A 16,958-nucleotide genomic window follows, 5' to 3' on the forward strand; every position below is an offset into this window, starting at 1 on the left:
TTTTATTAATTCGATACCTTATCACGTCAATCGGAAATATTGTTTTTATATTTACATTTAATGGTTTGAAAGTTTAGTCGAGCAAGATTATATATTGACGTTACCTTCAAAATAGCTCATCGTAATTTCATGGCATAAATTACTACTCCTTAAATGTCCTTTATCGATTTTTTTAGTCATTTTTTTAATTGACTTATTATTATTTAAAATTTATTGTTGATAAAAATATAAAAAATATTTTAAAAATCTTTGATCAAGCAGTATCTAAATGTGTATTTAATAAAATTTATTTTTTAAATATTTAAAATAATCGTGCTCAGAGACATTCTTAGTGGGATGGAGATAGTATCAATTTGTAACGGTCTCTCTAATTAATTATGGTTAAATGCTAGTTTTATTTGAGGTTACCTTCAATAAAACATTAAATTTATTGATTGTGATAGTAATTTATCTATTGATATAGTTAGCTATTTATTTATATTAATCTAGGATAATTATAAATGGTAGTATATGTTCTAGAGACTTTTAATCAATTAATAATAAATATTTAAATACTCTGTAATCGATGGTGCTCGAATTCATGACCTTTAAAAATGACAACGAACTTTTTATCTTAACGTTAAGGTTACTTAATTCATGCCATCGCAGTTTATTTCTGTCTAAAAGAGTATGTATTGATCATCAAGGTATATTTTTTGGGTGGAGAGGAGAAAACAGGAAAGAATATATTAATGACTGAGGAATGTGTTATGCATAATAATGACTAATCGGTCGTGAAATGATAAGAATAATAGGAATAAATATATATTTTATGTAACAATTTTTAAAAATATATATATAAAAAATGAAAAATATTTACTCTGTTAACAATAAAATACAAGAGATATCAACATAATGAAAAACTAAAATGACATAATATCATACAAAGGGCTCTCGTATAAATCTATAAATTCTAAGTGCATATTTATAATTGCACGATACTCAAAACCCTAAAGTAATGTATCATACAGCTCCGCACCCGAAGTCATAGCTCATTATTTATTCTCATTTTTTTAAATTTATTTCTTCATTAATCAGATCAGAACGTAAGTTTTTCAATTCAAGTCAAAATTATATTCAGATCATATTCGATTCTCCTCACATGAAGGCGTTAAGATTTAAGATTTTCTGTACATTGAGAACTAGAGCAAATTAAGTGTAACCTATGATGAAGTAATTCCGATTGGAATTATATGTTTTCCTTTTCCCATCAATTTTCCCTTTTCTAAATATCTAAACATAGACTGCAGTTACGTCTAGTTCTCGTGACCTTTCGTTGAAACAACATTATTTTTATCTAAAACATGATATACAAACACCTATGTTTCTTTTCTCACGAAAGCTGTAGTGTTCCTTGCATGGTACATGCAATACATGGGATGAACGTGATGTTCAAACCCATGTACCCAAGAATGAGTTTGAAAAAATCATGTTATATGATGCAGGAATTAGTACAATGTTGGGTTCAAAACATGGCTAAACGTTAGTTTTTTTCTTCTTTCTTCTTTTAATCTTCCTTTATTCCATCATTTTTATTAGAAAAACACCAGGTGATGAGTTCTTTGGACTTGGGCGTGATCTTCCTTCTTGCTTTGCTAGCTAGATTCGAACCATCGTCGGGGGTTTACCTCGGCCGACGACATGTAAACGTCGTAAACAAGCTCGAGAACCGCGAGACGATGATGATCCGTTGCTTGTGGAACAGTGATGATATGGGGACACGGAACCTGGAGTAAGATGAAGAATTCAAAACGGCTTTCATGGACGTGTTTACTTTCCAGCATGCGAACATCGGATGCGACATGGAGTTCAAGGATGGAGGTACGACAAGGAAAGGGCATCTCCTTTTATATGATACTGGCCTTGATGTTAGGACACGTGGTGCTATAAATGGTGCAATTGGGGTTGGGACATACGGATTGTATGCGTACGATGAGGTTGATAACAAATGGGGTTATGAGATTCCATGGCCTGTAATAATAGGAGTGTAGATAAACATAATGTTTGATGAACTGTTTGTGAACTGTTTATTTAACATTTGTTTATGTTCGTTATTAAGTTTAAACAAATTTGAATAAAAATTTTATGTTTATTTAATAAACGAACGGACATAAATATAGGCGTGTTATTTTCGTTTATGTTCATGAACAAGCTCATTTGAAAGCTCGTTTACTCAATTCTTATTTTTTTTTTACATTTTAAACATCAGTGAAAGCAAAACCGTTTTTGAGATTTTGGTGGCACTGGGCGAACCAAAAAAAGTAGGTCCCTAATCAAATATTTAAATTACACTTTGTATTTGTATCTTCGGTCATGTTACGTTTATAAGCTCGTTTATTGATTCGTTTGGAAGTTCATTTACTCAATTCTCCTTTTTCTTTTATTTTATTTTTTTTACATTTTAAACATCAGTGAACGTAGACCCGTTTATGAGATTTTGGTGGCCCTGACAAACCATAAATTAGGCTCCTAATCAGAGATTTAAATTACAATTTGCATTTGTGTCTTCGGTTGCATTACGTTTATCGCTATTGCGGACTAACGGATGATATTGAAGTCACTACAAGTATCTTGGTTGTGGATTTTTAATAATATATACTATTGTGGACACAACAATTGTGGATGTCGTAGTTTTGAATAATGTCATTACCACTGCATAATAGTAATTGTTGCAGTTACAAATCATTATTTAAGTAATTGTTCATAATAACAGGTGTTGAATTTTTTTTAAGAGTATGCTCATAATAACAAATATTAAAAAATTAGACCTCTAATAAAAAGTACTAAAAAATTAGACTCATAACAACAAATAAATATTAGAAAAAAATTAAACCATGCCCCTAATAATAAATATTGAAAAATTGGAACCCTAATAACAAGTATTGAAAAACTAGGCCTTCAATAACAAATGTTAGAAAAAAATATTGGCAAAAAATTGGACACTTACGCAAATATTAGAAAAAAAAATAAGAGTAGGCTCCTAATAATAAATATTAAAAAAATTAAGCCCATAATAATAAATATTAGGAAAAAATTGAACCCCTAATAGCAAGTATTAAAAATAATTGGACCCTATAACGGATATAAAATTATTTTTTACAAGTATAATATATTATAAAAATTCTGGCCCTGAGCAAGTCCCTCCTACCCAGGCCTAGACATGGCCTTGGGTGAAGGTAGGAACTAAATTGAATATAAAAGTAAACTTTGGAGTTTAAACTGTGAAGTATAAGGATCTTAAGGACTAGTGACATAATTTCACCATTTTTCTTTGACTAGTAAATGGGAAAATAAAAAGAGTGCTAGTTGCTAATCGTGAAACAAATGTTAAATGAACATATTCGTGAATATTAAATGAATATGTTTGTGAATATTAAATGAATCGAACACGAATAAGATATTAAAATTTAAATGAACAAAAAACAAATATAGACACCTTCAAAAATAACAAAGGAACATGAATACAACCTTATACATTCAAGTCCGATTCAATTACAGCCCTATGTATGCAACTAGTTTGCATGGTTATGAGACTTGAGTTAATTTCAATTTATCATTTTTATCAATAATAATTTTCAAAAAGAAAATTTACTATAAGTCCCATTTCCGTATTTTTTTTTAATGCTTTTGAACTTGAACAAATTTCTATTAGATGGATTGGGATAAATAAAAAATATACTACATGGTCAATGAGGTAATAATAATTTTCATTTATCTGATGATAAAAAAAATTTAGTTTATTTTACGTCATTTATTAATTTGTGAATTATATTTATAAAATTATTTTATTATTGAGAAAATAACTTTAGTGACCGAAAATGCCTTATAATATACGATTTTAACCAATTTTTTTGGATTTGCGAAAATGACCAACAAATTCGCAACACAAACTCCAATTTCGCAACACAGTTTCCAAATTCGCAACTCAGTTTCTGAAATCACAACGAGATTTTCCAATTCGAATGCGATTTCCAAATTCGTAACACGAAATTTCAAATTCGCAACTCGATTTCTAAATTCGCAACGCGAATTTCTTTTTCGCAACACAAGTTTCCTTTTCGCAACAAGATTTTCTAAATCGCAACATGAATTTTGTTTTCGCAACTCGATTTTCGAATTCGCAACACGAAACACGAATTTAAATTTCGCAACAACTTTTATTTTCGCAACACAAATGTTTTGGGTATATAAACTACGCAGCAGCAACAACTCATAACCTAAATCCCTAAATCGCAACTCATTCCATCTCCATCTATCACTCTCTTCCGCGACATTTGTTCCTATATCCAACTACATCCTTCCGCATCTCTAATTTTTTTTACATAATTTTATTTCTATATAATTTTTCAATGATTTCTCTCCCAAATTATCAACTGTCAACTTAATAAATGTATGTTTTCTCTAAGTTAGTGATGATATCTAGTTTATAGCTCGTTTGTTTAGTAAATTAATTTACAATAAATTAAATCATCTAATGTTGATCATGTTTGGATATATTTGTGTTTTGGAGGGTCATGGGAGAATGTTCATGGTGTTTTACAATATATGCCTTTACCCATGAATCTTCAACTAAAACTGTCATTAAAAAAGTTAACTTATGAAACTCTAATGTTACGTGTTGCAAAGAAATTGAATTTAGAGCCTCTAAGTGGATTTAGGTTATCTTATCAGAGAAAAGGTAAAGTTTATTTGTTAACCGACAATGAAGATGTTGAACGATTCATTGCTTACATTAGTGTTTCGCAAGATGATGTTACATTGTATGTTGTTGAACCTAGAAGTAGTGAAGTTGGGTCAGTAGCGGGTAGTTATCAACTAAGTTCTTCAACCCCAGTTTATGGTGCTCACAATGTACAACGTTGTTATCAACCTCAAAATTTAAAGGTTCCATCAAAATTTTATCACCAAGAAAATTTTGTTTCACCACAATTCCAATACCAAACACAATCTCAAAACCCACAACCTTTCCCTAATCCAAATCCCAATCAACTTTCAACACTAAATTCTGGTTTTTGTATTGACCAGTTCGACGATGATGAGCCAACAGAAAAAATTGTGAGTACTAGTCAGTATTCGAAATTTGATCTTGGTCAATACCCGACTTTGATCTTGGTCAATACTCGATTTTGATGATGTTTCAGAAGAAGAAACAGACCCTGCGTGTAATGATTTTGATATTGGTTAATACCGAATTTTGATGATGAAACAACCACTGTCGAGGAAGATGTTGTTGATGATAATGAGGAGGAAGTTACGACTGTGAATGAACATGTTGAACATCCATTCTATAATTCATATAACCCTGAAGAAGAAGAAGAAGAAAAAGAAGTCCCCGAAGAAAAGAAAAAGAAGAAAATACCACGGGAGTATAACTGGAATATGTCAGAATTACTTCAGATACTGGAAGAAGAGTTGGTAAAGATAGCAGTTGGTTGTTACACAAAAGTTATTCGTATCAAGAAAGATGATTGTTTTGATACAAAGTAATACTTGAAGATAGCTTAGTATACGAAATGTGTGGAAGATGACGATCAACTAAAGTTAACAAATCAAGCAACACCATTTCGAAACAAAGTGTATGATTGACAAAAATTGTACGTGGCGTATGATTGCAAAGAGGATAAAAGATTGCAAAATGTTTCAAGTTAGAACTTTTATTGATAAACACACATGTTCAAGAACCCAAGTTTTTCCTCACCATAGACAGCAAACAAAAGGTGTTAGGTGGTTTTTGGCTGACTTAATGTTTTTGAATGGCAGGGTATATCGGGGACATGAAATTATGACTGACATGAATGCTCGGTTCAAGATTAGTATCTCATATTCTCAGCTTGGAGAGCCAAATGTTATGCCTTGGAATTGTTGAGGTGGTCGCCAGAAGCATCGTTTGCCCAACTGTCAGCTTATTGTCACAATTTAAAGCTAAAAAATCCTGGGTCGGTAACTCATATCAAAACAGATAGAGATAGACGCTTTGAGTTGTTTTATCACCATTGGTGTTGCGGTTAGTAAATCAATATAATTTTGTTGACTCATTTTTGTTAGTTACATGCATTTCACATTTAAATGATTATATTTATTGTGTATAGTATTTTGTAGATTCGTTCATTTATTACTTGCATGCGCCCAGTTATTATAGTAGACGAAGCACATTTGAAAGGTCGATACCTTGAAGTAAACTTATTAGTAGTAACCATGGATGCTAACAATGGGATACTGCCAAGCTTACGGGTTGGCAAATCTGAAACCTCTAATTCATGGACATGGTTTATGGGGCATCTTAGATATGCATAGGTTCTATTAGCAATCTGACAATATATGATAGGGCAAACTCAATTGACAACGCTGTTAGAAGTGTTTTCCCAGATGCTTTTCATGGACTTGTGTGGTGTTCATTTGTACAGAAATCTAAAATCAATGTCTGTTGGTATAAAAAATCACAAATGGACATACTGGAAGGCTGTAAAATCTTATCGGGAAGTGGATTTTAATAGGCATATAAATTGTTTAAGACTTGTTTTGCCTCAATGTGCTCAAACACTAGAAGATGTCAGGTTTGAAAGATGGTCAAGAGTACACCAACTTGGAGCAAGACATGGTTTCATGACGTCTAATAGTGTAGAATCAATCAATGCTCTAAGTCGTCATTCCCGAAAATTACCCATTACTATGTTAATGGAGTTTGTTTTGAGATTCTATTCAATAATGGTACTACAAGAAAAGAAACAATGCAGGTATTATTTCTTTAAATTCGTAACTTTCATATTTAATATATTTACTAAGTATTATTTATTTAAATTTACAGGAACATTGGAATGTGTTACACCATGGACTGAAAAAAAGACAACGAACGTGTTGTGAAGTTAACGTCATGGAGAGTTGAACCATGTTCAAACACTTTGTTTGAAGTATTGGATAATAACTTAAATGGGCTTGTCGATCTAAATGCAAAGACGTGTAGTTGTATGAAATAGAAAACATATGGTTATCCGTGTGGCCATGTTATAAATGTTTCTCTTCATCTAAACCAAGATGATTCAAGCGCATACGCTATGGGTTGCTACACTACAGAAGTATATCGACAGACTTATGCCGAGATTGTCTACCCTATTCCACATCCTTCTGAGTGGATATACCAGATGACTTACAAACAGTTTGCCACCAGTCATGGACAGCAGGCTACCTAGCCGACAAAAAAATCACGATCGTATACTGTCTAAGGGTGAAGAGAAGAGGATATCGACATGTAGTCGGTGCAAGGAAAGTGGTCATACAAGGTTGACTTGTGGATCACCAGTGCCATCACAATCATCTTTTCCTATACCAAAATATGGATCCTCATCAAAATCCAAAGCTCATATGGTGCCAAGCAAAAGGAAATCAAATCGCAATCAAAATCAAAATCCCAATCACAACCGGCTTCACCTTTTGGGACTTATTAACTTAGGTGATTTTTAAATGCAAACGTTGTATTATGTGTATTTTATGTGTGAATGCATACATTTTTAGTTAGACATGCAATAGTAACTTGAGTTTGAACATTGATATGATCTAGTTGTTATCACTTATTAGATTGTTGACTATTATCTTTTTGAAGGTGTTTTCCTTGAATTCGCAACGCGAAAGTTAAATTCACGTTGCGATTGTTGCGAAAGTCAAATTCGTAACGCAAAATTCAAATTCGCAACGCGAAAATCGCAACGTTAATTTGACTTTCGTAACAATCGCAACGCGAATTTGACTTTCGCGTTGCGAATTTGATTTTTGCATTGTGAAAGTGTACCTTCAACAGGTCTTTTTTACCTTCAACATAATGCAAATTGAAATTAAACAACAAATCAATTAAACAAAAAAAAAAACAATTCTTATTTACACTTGACAACACATTAATACATCAATTATCCCCAGACAGTACATCCAAATGCTCCTAACAATAGGGAGCTTACATCCAAATACATCAATTTCACACAGCTCACTTGAAGGATTAACCTACAGAAACGTTATGGCCATGAGATTTTCTACACATCTAAAACCAACAAATATGAGCTGAAATTATTGAATTCTAGGTACTTAACCAAACATTTTCAAACCAACAAAGAGTATATATGTTAACAACACTTCCTCAACTTACTAATAACAAATGGTTGTTTATGCACACTTTCAGCACGCGGATGCAGGTAGGCAACGTCTCGCATATATCTATCTAGCCATAAAATGTCGAAACCACAACCCTACTGCACCTCCATCTCTATCTGTGGGAGGTAGAAACTGTTTACCTCCTGTCGTCATACGTTCCAAGCACATGCATACAAGAGGACCACAATCCCCTCTGGCTCCCGCCATTTGTTGTGACGCTGTCTCGTCTCTCATCATTGTAACTTTTAACTTATGTGGCTTCATGTTTCCTGAATTAGTCCAATAATCAATCGCATCCAAGTATTTAGCCAAATGATCGCTCCATCCCCTAAAAATAATATCTTTCAAATCAGACAATGGTATATAATTCAGCATGCTGTCATATACTATCGTCTTCAGGGATGGGAGCTGAAGCTTGACGAGAAGCCAATGACGATGTTCTATAACAGGATAAACACATGCAATCATAAATAATAATTCAATTGCGCACATCAAATAAAATTTATGAACACCTTTAAATATACAAAAATAAATACTAACCTTATCGACCTCCCACCACGCAGGATAAAGGAAAGCTTTTCCATTACCCAACGCATATGAAGTGTCTCTCTGATCCTTCAAGTGAGTTGCGTGAAAAGACGAAGGCATAATAGTCCATCACGTCTTTTTTATTTTCTTCAATTTCCTTATAATCAGAAGACGTGACACCCATGCATCAATATGTTGTTTTATAAAAAATACATATTAGTGAATTTAATAAATTTTTAAAAAATAATCAAAATACAATATAAGAAGAATATAAGACTTACCCCCCATTCGAAATAGTCATTCTCTTCAACCCCTAATAAAACACCCCACCAAGACCGCTCAAGAAAAAAATGCATATTATCATCGATTTTGCATATGTCAGCATAACACCCCTAGCTCCGCTCATGTAGATAAAAATCAACTGCGGTCTTAGCCCAAAGGGTATTATCTATAATTGTGTCTGGTAGTGTTCTCCTCTCGTGTTGAGGAATGGTACTGGCCGATAACTGATACGAAAGCCAACTCTGATCCATCATACCGGGTACGAGAGGGGGTTTATCAATATGTTGACATAGTATGCCATGTGAATCGGGCTCTTGAACGGTGAGAGGGGCCTCTTAAACAATGAGAGGGGCCTCTTGAACAATGAGAGGGGCATCTTGAACGATAGGAGGGGCCTCTTGAACGATGACAGGTGAAAGGAGACGTAATGGCACGTCCACGACGTCTGATACGTGAACCCCGTCATGCAAGAAAAATCTGACGTAAAGCATCTACCTTATCGGGCCGCTAAAAATAAATTAATACATAAATTACTAAATAAATAAATAAATATTGCCGAAAAAATGTTATTTGCATTTTTAGTAGTATTAAACAAACTTACCTCACTGCGTAGAGTATGAACCTCATTCTGCAACGATGAAACAATCTCACGTAGAGCGGCTACCTCATCACGTAAAGTAGATACCTCACCACATAAAGTATCATTTTCATTGCGTAAAATAGCTACCTCACCACGTAAAGACCGTACCTCATCACGCCATGCACCATTATCGCCACGTAAAGTACCGACTTCATCACATAAAACTCTGACCTCATCACGTAACTCCTTTAACTCATCCCGTGGAGGTGGAGAACGGGGAGATAAAATGTCGTGGCATCTTTGTCGGTCGCCTATCATGAGGTGATGGTGGAGAAGAGGCTCGATGATGTGATGGAATAGGTGATGGCTCTCGGTATGGAGGTGTATAATCGGCTCGATCAGGTAATGGCTCTCGGTGTCGAGCTGTAGAATCGGCTCGATCAGGTCATGACTCTCGAAGTGGGGGGTGCTCATCATCCGTCCCATCAAAAAAATGCCTACTAGCTTGCCACCAATCAGTGGCAAGCTCAGCCTCTGTGGGTGTCAACCTCTGTAATGGATAGTTTGCCTCCTAACAATATAAAATCTCAAACAAAGTCAAACGTCTACTAGTAATAACTTGTTTATATATGGTAGTATTTGTGTTAACTTACATCATTCATCATCGTATATGGTAGTAAATCTTCCCAATCCAACAACCGGATCCTTCTCCAGTTAATAGCCCTAGGAATATCATTTGACTTTTTAATGGCATATGTCTGTATGTTGGGAAAAGCCTCAAATATCCAAATCTACAAACAATATAATACACAAACATTAATTTTAGTAATTGTTAAATAATTAATTATAATTTTGGAAACATTATATAGAAATTCTTACCTTAAAAGCCCAAATAAAGCCTACCAAAGTGTATTTGGAACCATGGCTACGCAAACTATGACGGTCTTCAAAGGCAGACGACAACTTTTTCCAGGTAGCTTTCCATAGATATGAACCCCACGGAAACACGTTCTATGCATCTAGGTCCTCTACCAATAATATTAATCCTCAGAAATAGGTTGTCTGCCCTCTTTGCCTAACAAGTCGGCATTCAAAAGTAATAAAAGGCATACTTGGACAGCATCAAGGTCATCCATCCGAGTAAAACCATATTTAAGAAGTAATCTTTGCAATTCGTCGACGTGTAAACTGGGCTTCGCCTTTTCCAGCTCAGGAAAAACCCGAAATAACCATGATGGGCAGGCGATATGACTAGTGTACCGACCTACTTCATCGTGTCGTCTGAAACGTAGACCAGTGATTAAGCAAAACTCCTCCATCCCAAAACAAGTATACGCCGGTGGAAAATGAAACCATATCTCTTCATCACCACGTTGTATCCTCTCGGGTAGATCGTTAGTCATGGTATGAAGAAATAAATGGGTCAACATAGCATCTCCACCTGGATATTGTACTTTCAGCCATGGCTCGAAACAAGTATTCTCAAACAAATTTCTTTGTACAGGTGTAAGTGTCGACGCAATTGTAGTGGCTAGGCTTAATTTATTCCTTAAAGTCAATGAAGCAGAAAAAAATTCCTAACAAAAACAATAAACATACCAAGTTAGATATACCAAAAACTACAAATTATACACTATAAACAGACATGATATTAAACAGGGAAAATATAGCCAAATATGTTTCAAACTAGCACGGTATTCACCCAAGTCATTATTCTATCATATTTCACAAAATGCATCAGATAATATTCCAGAAGTAAGCACTTATATAAACATTTAAAAGGACAACATTTAGGTTTAGTGCAGGTTCAAGGACAACATAAAGAGTAGTAGTTTATTCTTGAAACTTAAATTCGTAACACTGTGAAGATATTATTTGTCTTTGTTTTTTGGTTAAAGTAATACAATTCATTCAAGTTTCAATTTGTAGAAGAAGAGTAGTTTTTGAAACTTAAATTCGCAACGCGAAACTAAAATCGCATTGCGATTTTCATTTTCGTGTTGCGAATTTCATTTTCGTATTAAGAATTTAAGTTTCAAAAACTCTTCTTCTACAAATTGAAACTTGAATGAATTGCATTACTTCAACCAAATTACTAACTTTATAGGGTTAAAGACTAAATAGTTTAGCAGTATTGGCAGCAACCGAATGAATTTACTAAGCAATCTAAGTGAAATGGTTAATCTATATATTCAAATTACCAATAAATTTATCATCAATTTAAATATGAAAAATCTAATAATAATATAAAAATTTCAAAATAAAAATAATTAAAAAAACTAACTCTCGGTGGTTGGTTTTCCATTTGTGGCCGTGAATGGTTGTGAGAGGGTGGCTCTGAGAGATGAAGATAGAGGGGGGTCGCCGGATATGGGGACAGATGTCGTCGGAGATGGGGACGGATGTCACCGGAGATGGGGACGAATGTCACCGTAGAGAGTGAAAGATGAAGATGGGACTCAGTTGTGATTTAGGGTTTTAGGTTATGAATTGCGATTATATTGTTTACATTTCTGTTGTGAAATTAATATTGTGTTTCGAATTCGAAAATAAAATTTACGTTGCGAAAATAAACGCGTTTTGCGAAAATAAACGCGCTTTGCGAATTTGACTTCTGTGTTGCGAATTTAATTTCTGAGTTGCGAATTTAGAAAATCGCGTTGCGGAAAAGAAATTTGAGTTGCGAATTTCAAAACTGAGTTGCGAATCTGGGAAATTCGCGTTGCGAATCTGGAAACTGTATTACGAAATTGGAGTTCGTGTTGCGAATTTGTTGGTTATTTTCGCAAATCCAAAAAAACTTGGTTAAAATAGTATATTATAAGGCATTTTCGGTCACTGAAGTTATTTTCTCTTTATTATTTTGTTTAAAATACTTGTTTTTTTAGAATAATGATATTGAACATTTTTAGATAAATTCAAACTTTTATCCAGACATAATATTTTTTGTTGTTGATAAAACCACATTTATAATGAATATATACTAAGGGATTGTTCTTATATTAAATATATTAACATATTTGTAAAGTTAAGATTAAAATTACAGTTGGAGTGCCCCTTTCTCTCTTGAACTTGCAATTTAATATTTCACCGGCTAAATGGTAGAAAGCTTAAATGGAAAATTTTAAAAGTTGATGGTTGCTGAAAAGTTGTGACTGAAGAGAAGAATTCCGTTATCGAAAAAAGAGTCATCCAATTTAAGAAAGACTCTACAATCTTATACAAAATTTCAACGTACAAGAATTCCCATATCAAATAAATAGATTCTATAAAGTAAAACCTTTTTCAGTTATTAAAGGATACAAACTTCATATTGACAAATGTTTTTGTTAGAAATATGCTTCTTGCATTGAAATTTAACCTTTCAAAAAATATGTTTGAACAATATACGAGTAGTGCCAAACACTAAAATTGAATGGGAGATTGAACAAGATTGATGAATCGATTAAAGAGCTCCATACTCCATCGATTGCATATCAATCATGGCGAAAGTAGAGCCGTCTCAAAAATTTTGGGGCCCTGAGTGGCGGGGCAAAATTTATTAATAAATCATAGAAAATAATTAAACATTATCAAATACTTTATTTTCATTATTTTATTTAAAGAATACAACTAAAATAATAAGTGGCATTCACTAACTTACAAGATTGTCACTTGAAAATATCACCCTCCGAGGATTCTTTGAAGCAAATCATCAATCAAATCTCATAAGCAACTTTATCTAAAATCTCATTCTCGATTGCCACCAAAGCTAGTCCGTTAAGTCTTTCTTATGACATAGAACTACGCAAGTAAGATTTGAGCAATTTTAACTCTGAATAGCTTCTTCGGCTGTTACAAATGTCACATGAATGGTTAACAATATCTTATATGCGATAATTGCATTTGGAAAACAATCAACACGATTCAAAAACTTTAAAATATCAAGAGGCTCCAATTTTTCTTTGGGCACAAAATCTTGAAGTAACTTCAACTCCACATTTAAGTCATAACCATGAATATCACATTTATCACCATTCTTGAGTGCATTTTCCAAAACGACAACAATAATCATCTAGTGAATGCAAATTGTCAGAAGAAAATAGAAAACCAAACACATTTTCATATTGTTCAAACCTCCTATCAAGTGAAACAATTGTTTGATCAATGATGCAATTAAAATAATTAATTCTAAAAGACTCTTCCGCACATTGTGGCTCTCGTCATTTAGATTCTTATCAAATTGTTTTTTTGTCTTTTGATTTGACGTTTTTGAGGAAAAAATTGATCAAATTCCATATCAATTGCAAGTTCCTTAGCAACTTCAAGAGCATTAGAAAAATCATTCTCTCTATACTCCTTAAAAAATAAAATTAATTTTTTCACATTTTCAATGGCAACAGAAATAAGCATGTCTTTTGATTGTAATTTTTTACTAACCAAATTGACAACATATAACAAATCATACAGAATGACTATAGCCATTATAAACTCAAAATCACCATGCTCATTATTGGCTAAAGATTTTGCTTCACTTCTTATTTTAGAATATATATCATTATTAGCAACTTCAAGCAAAGTCTCTCTTATATATGAAATTTGAAATCTTATTGCTTTTACACTATCAATACGACTCTCCCAACGAGTAGAAGATAATAATTTAGGAGTTAAGTCTTTCACATTTTCTTTTAAAATTTGCCATCTCTTTGTAGAATTTGCAAATAGTGTAAATGTTGTATAACACCAAAAAAGTCTCTAGCTTTTCCAGAATTGTTGGCCATGTCACATAACATTAAATTAAGACTATGGGCGCCACAAAGAGTGTAAAAACTCTAGGATTTAAATCTAAAAGTTTTCTTTGCACTCCTTGATTTTTTCCTTCATATTTGACTCGTTATCATAGTTTTGTCCACACAGCTCATCTAAATCAAGTTCAAGAACATTTAATTCATGTAAAAAAACCATCAAAAAGACCTTGTCCAGTTGTGTCATTCATATTCAAAAATCCTAAAAATGATTATTCTATGCTAATACAATCATAATAAACATCCACATACCTCAAAATCAAAGACATTTGCTCTTGGTGACTAATATCAGGAATACAATCAAGTATCACAGAAAAATATTCAGCTTCTTATTTTTTTAACAATTTCAAATTTAATTGCACAAGCAAGTAAAAGAATCAACTCATTTTGGATGTTGTGACCAAGGTAATGAACATGTATCTCATCATTAGTAATACGGAGAACATGCTCCTGAATAATAGGATCAAACTCAGTTAACATTTCAGTCAATCCCAAAAAATTTCCATTACTTTTTTTATATAATTTCTCATTAGTACCACGAAATGCTAGATTATGTTTTATAAGAAACTTCATAATTGAAATAATTCTCATAAGACATTTTTCCAATGTTTTTTTTCTCTTTTTAAGTTGTTTTGAGCTATTTATCAATAGTTATGTTATTTTTAAGTCTTAAATTCAAATCATACCAAGTGGTCATATTTTGTACATGTTCTATACTAGTTTCATGCTCTCTAATTCTAACACAAAAATGTGCCCAATCACTATATCCGTCATTTGCTAATTGACCTTTACCACATCCTTTCTTAAATAATTTACAACAAAAACAAAAAACTTATCAAGTTCTTTTGAATATACAAGCCAATCTCTATCACATATTCCCCATTTGGTAGTATTCTAGTGTAAAATGAGGTAGAAAATTGTCTTCCAATTTTATCTTTAACACCTTTCACAATAGATAAATCTCTTTTAGGACCATTTATCGCTAAAATGTCAATCGTTTGAGAATCTAAAGCATCCCTTTTTCTTGAATCAAATATGTTAAACTTATGACACACAATATCATCAAAACCATTAGCATTATCAACATCAATATTAGCCTTATCAATATCAACTATATCAACATCAACATGCTCAACATTAGAAGGTTCAACATCTTCATCAAAGATATTTTTCTCATTTACATGCATATCCTCTTCACCATGTTCATTATATTATTTAAATGCACATTTCATAATATTAACATTATTATCATCGGAACTATTAATATTAAAATCACCAACATTAACAATATTTTCATTTTTGGACACATGTGATTCATTAATAAAAAATTTATCAAGTGCTCCTCTTTGGGATTGAGTTAACTCATTGATTCTTTTTTGGACACATGTGATTCATTAATAAAAAATAAGCCAACGGTCCAACGAATGCAACATTAATGTATGTAGCAGGCTCAAAGGGCAATATCAGACCGATCATCCGTGAATCCATCATTCTGATCCAGACCTCCAACAATGGCTCTAACTAACACGTTAGGATTTGGGTTCGACGAGTAGAAGTACGGCTGAAACCCAGCATCGCATCCGATGCTCTGAGGATGGCTTGCCATGGAAGGCAATGAAGAGGCTCTGTGGTGAATCTTTTTGGGGAAATTGGGTCCAAAGCCGACCAAGTACATTTTAATTGGATTCTCCCCAGCATGTAATCCACTTGTCTTTTTGCAAGTCCAATAAGTGAATTTGGAGTAACAACGAGACTGCCACAGTTAAACGTCTGCATTCCAGCATCCATGTACTTTCCATATGTGGTGAGTAAAAATGTTATGAATGCAACATATTCAAGGTTGCTTTGAGATTGCTTGAAGTTGAACATAAGTCCTCCTGCATTTCAATTTATATTCACTTCAAAACAAACTAAGGGCTACCATTTACTAATAGTATAAAATTCTCCAAATTATCTTGTGTGTATTTGGTGGTTGAATAAGGAGAATCGGGTAAGATTTTACACATAAAACTCTCAGCTTGTTGCTTGAATTGCACAAAGTTTTTATCATTGTCGAGTAATGCATGCTGCAAATAAATAACTTAAGATTTGAGACACATATATAGAGAAAGGGAAAATTGGATGGAGGACTATAAAGTTAAGGGTAAGTATAGTAATGGTCACTGAACTTTTCTAAAGCTTTCATTTAGGTCCTCCAACTTTTAAAACTTGTAATATAGTCCCCAATATTTAGTCCCCAATATTTAGTCCATTTGTAATATAGTCCCCCAACAGTTACGTCGGGGATCATATTGCAAACGGACTAAATGTTGGGGATCATATTGCAAACAGACTAAATGTTGAGGGATTGTATTGCAAGTTTAAAAGTTAAGGGACCTAAATGAAAGCTTTAGAAAAGTTCATTGACCATTACTATAATTTACCCTTAGTTAGATATTATGAATTAATATTTTATATATTATCGTTTACTTTTAAAATGAAAAGTTAAAAGTGGGGCCCGTAACTAATTAAATGTTGTAAATATATATATATATATATATATATATATATATTATCGTTTACTTTTGAGTGAAAAGTTAAAAGTAGGCCCCATTACATATTACTTTCAT

General features: G+C 33.0%; 1 pseudogene; it reads right to left on the reverse strand.

The window, feature by feature from the left end:
• Window positions 1-15,711: 15,711 nt before the first annotated feature.
• Window positions 15,712-16,958, reverse strand: LOC120172617 (annotated as a pseudogene).

The sequence above is a fragment of the Hibiscus syriacus genome, unplaced genomic scaffold, assembly GCF_006381635.1.
Source record: "Hibiscus syriacus cultivar Baekdansim isolate YM2019G1 unplaced genomic scaffold, ASM638163v2 tig00111873_pilon, whole genome shotgun sequence".
Taxonomy (NCBI): domain Eukaryota; kingdom Viridiplantae; phylum Streptophyta; class Magnoliopsida; order Malvales; family Malvaceae; genus Hibiscus; species Hibiscus syriacus.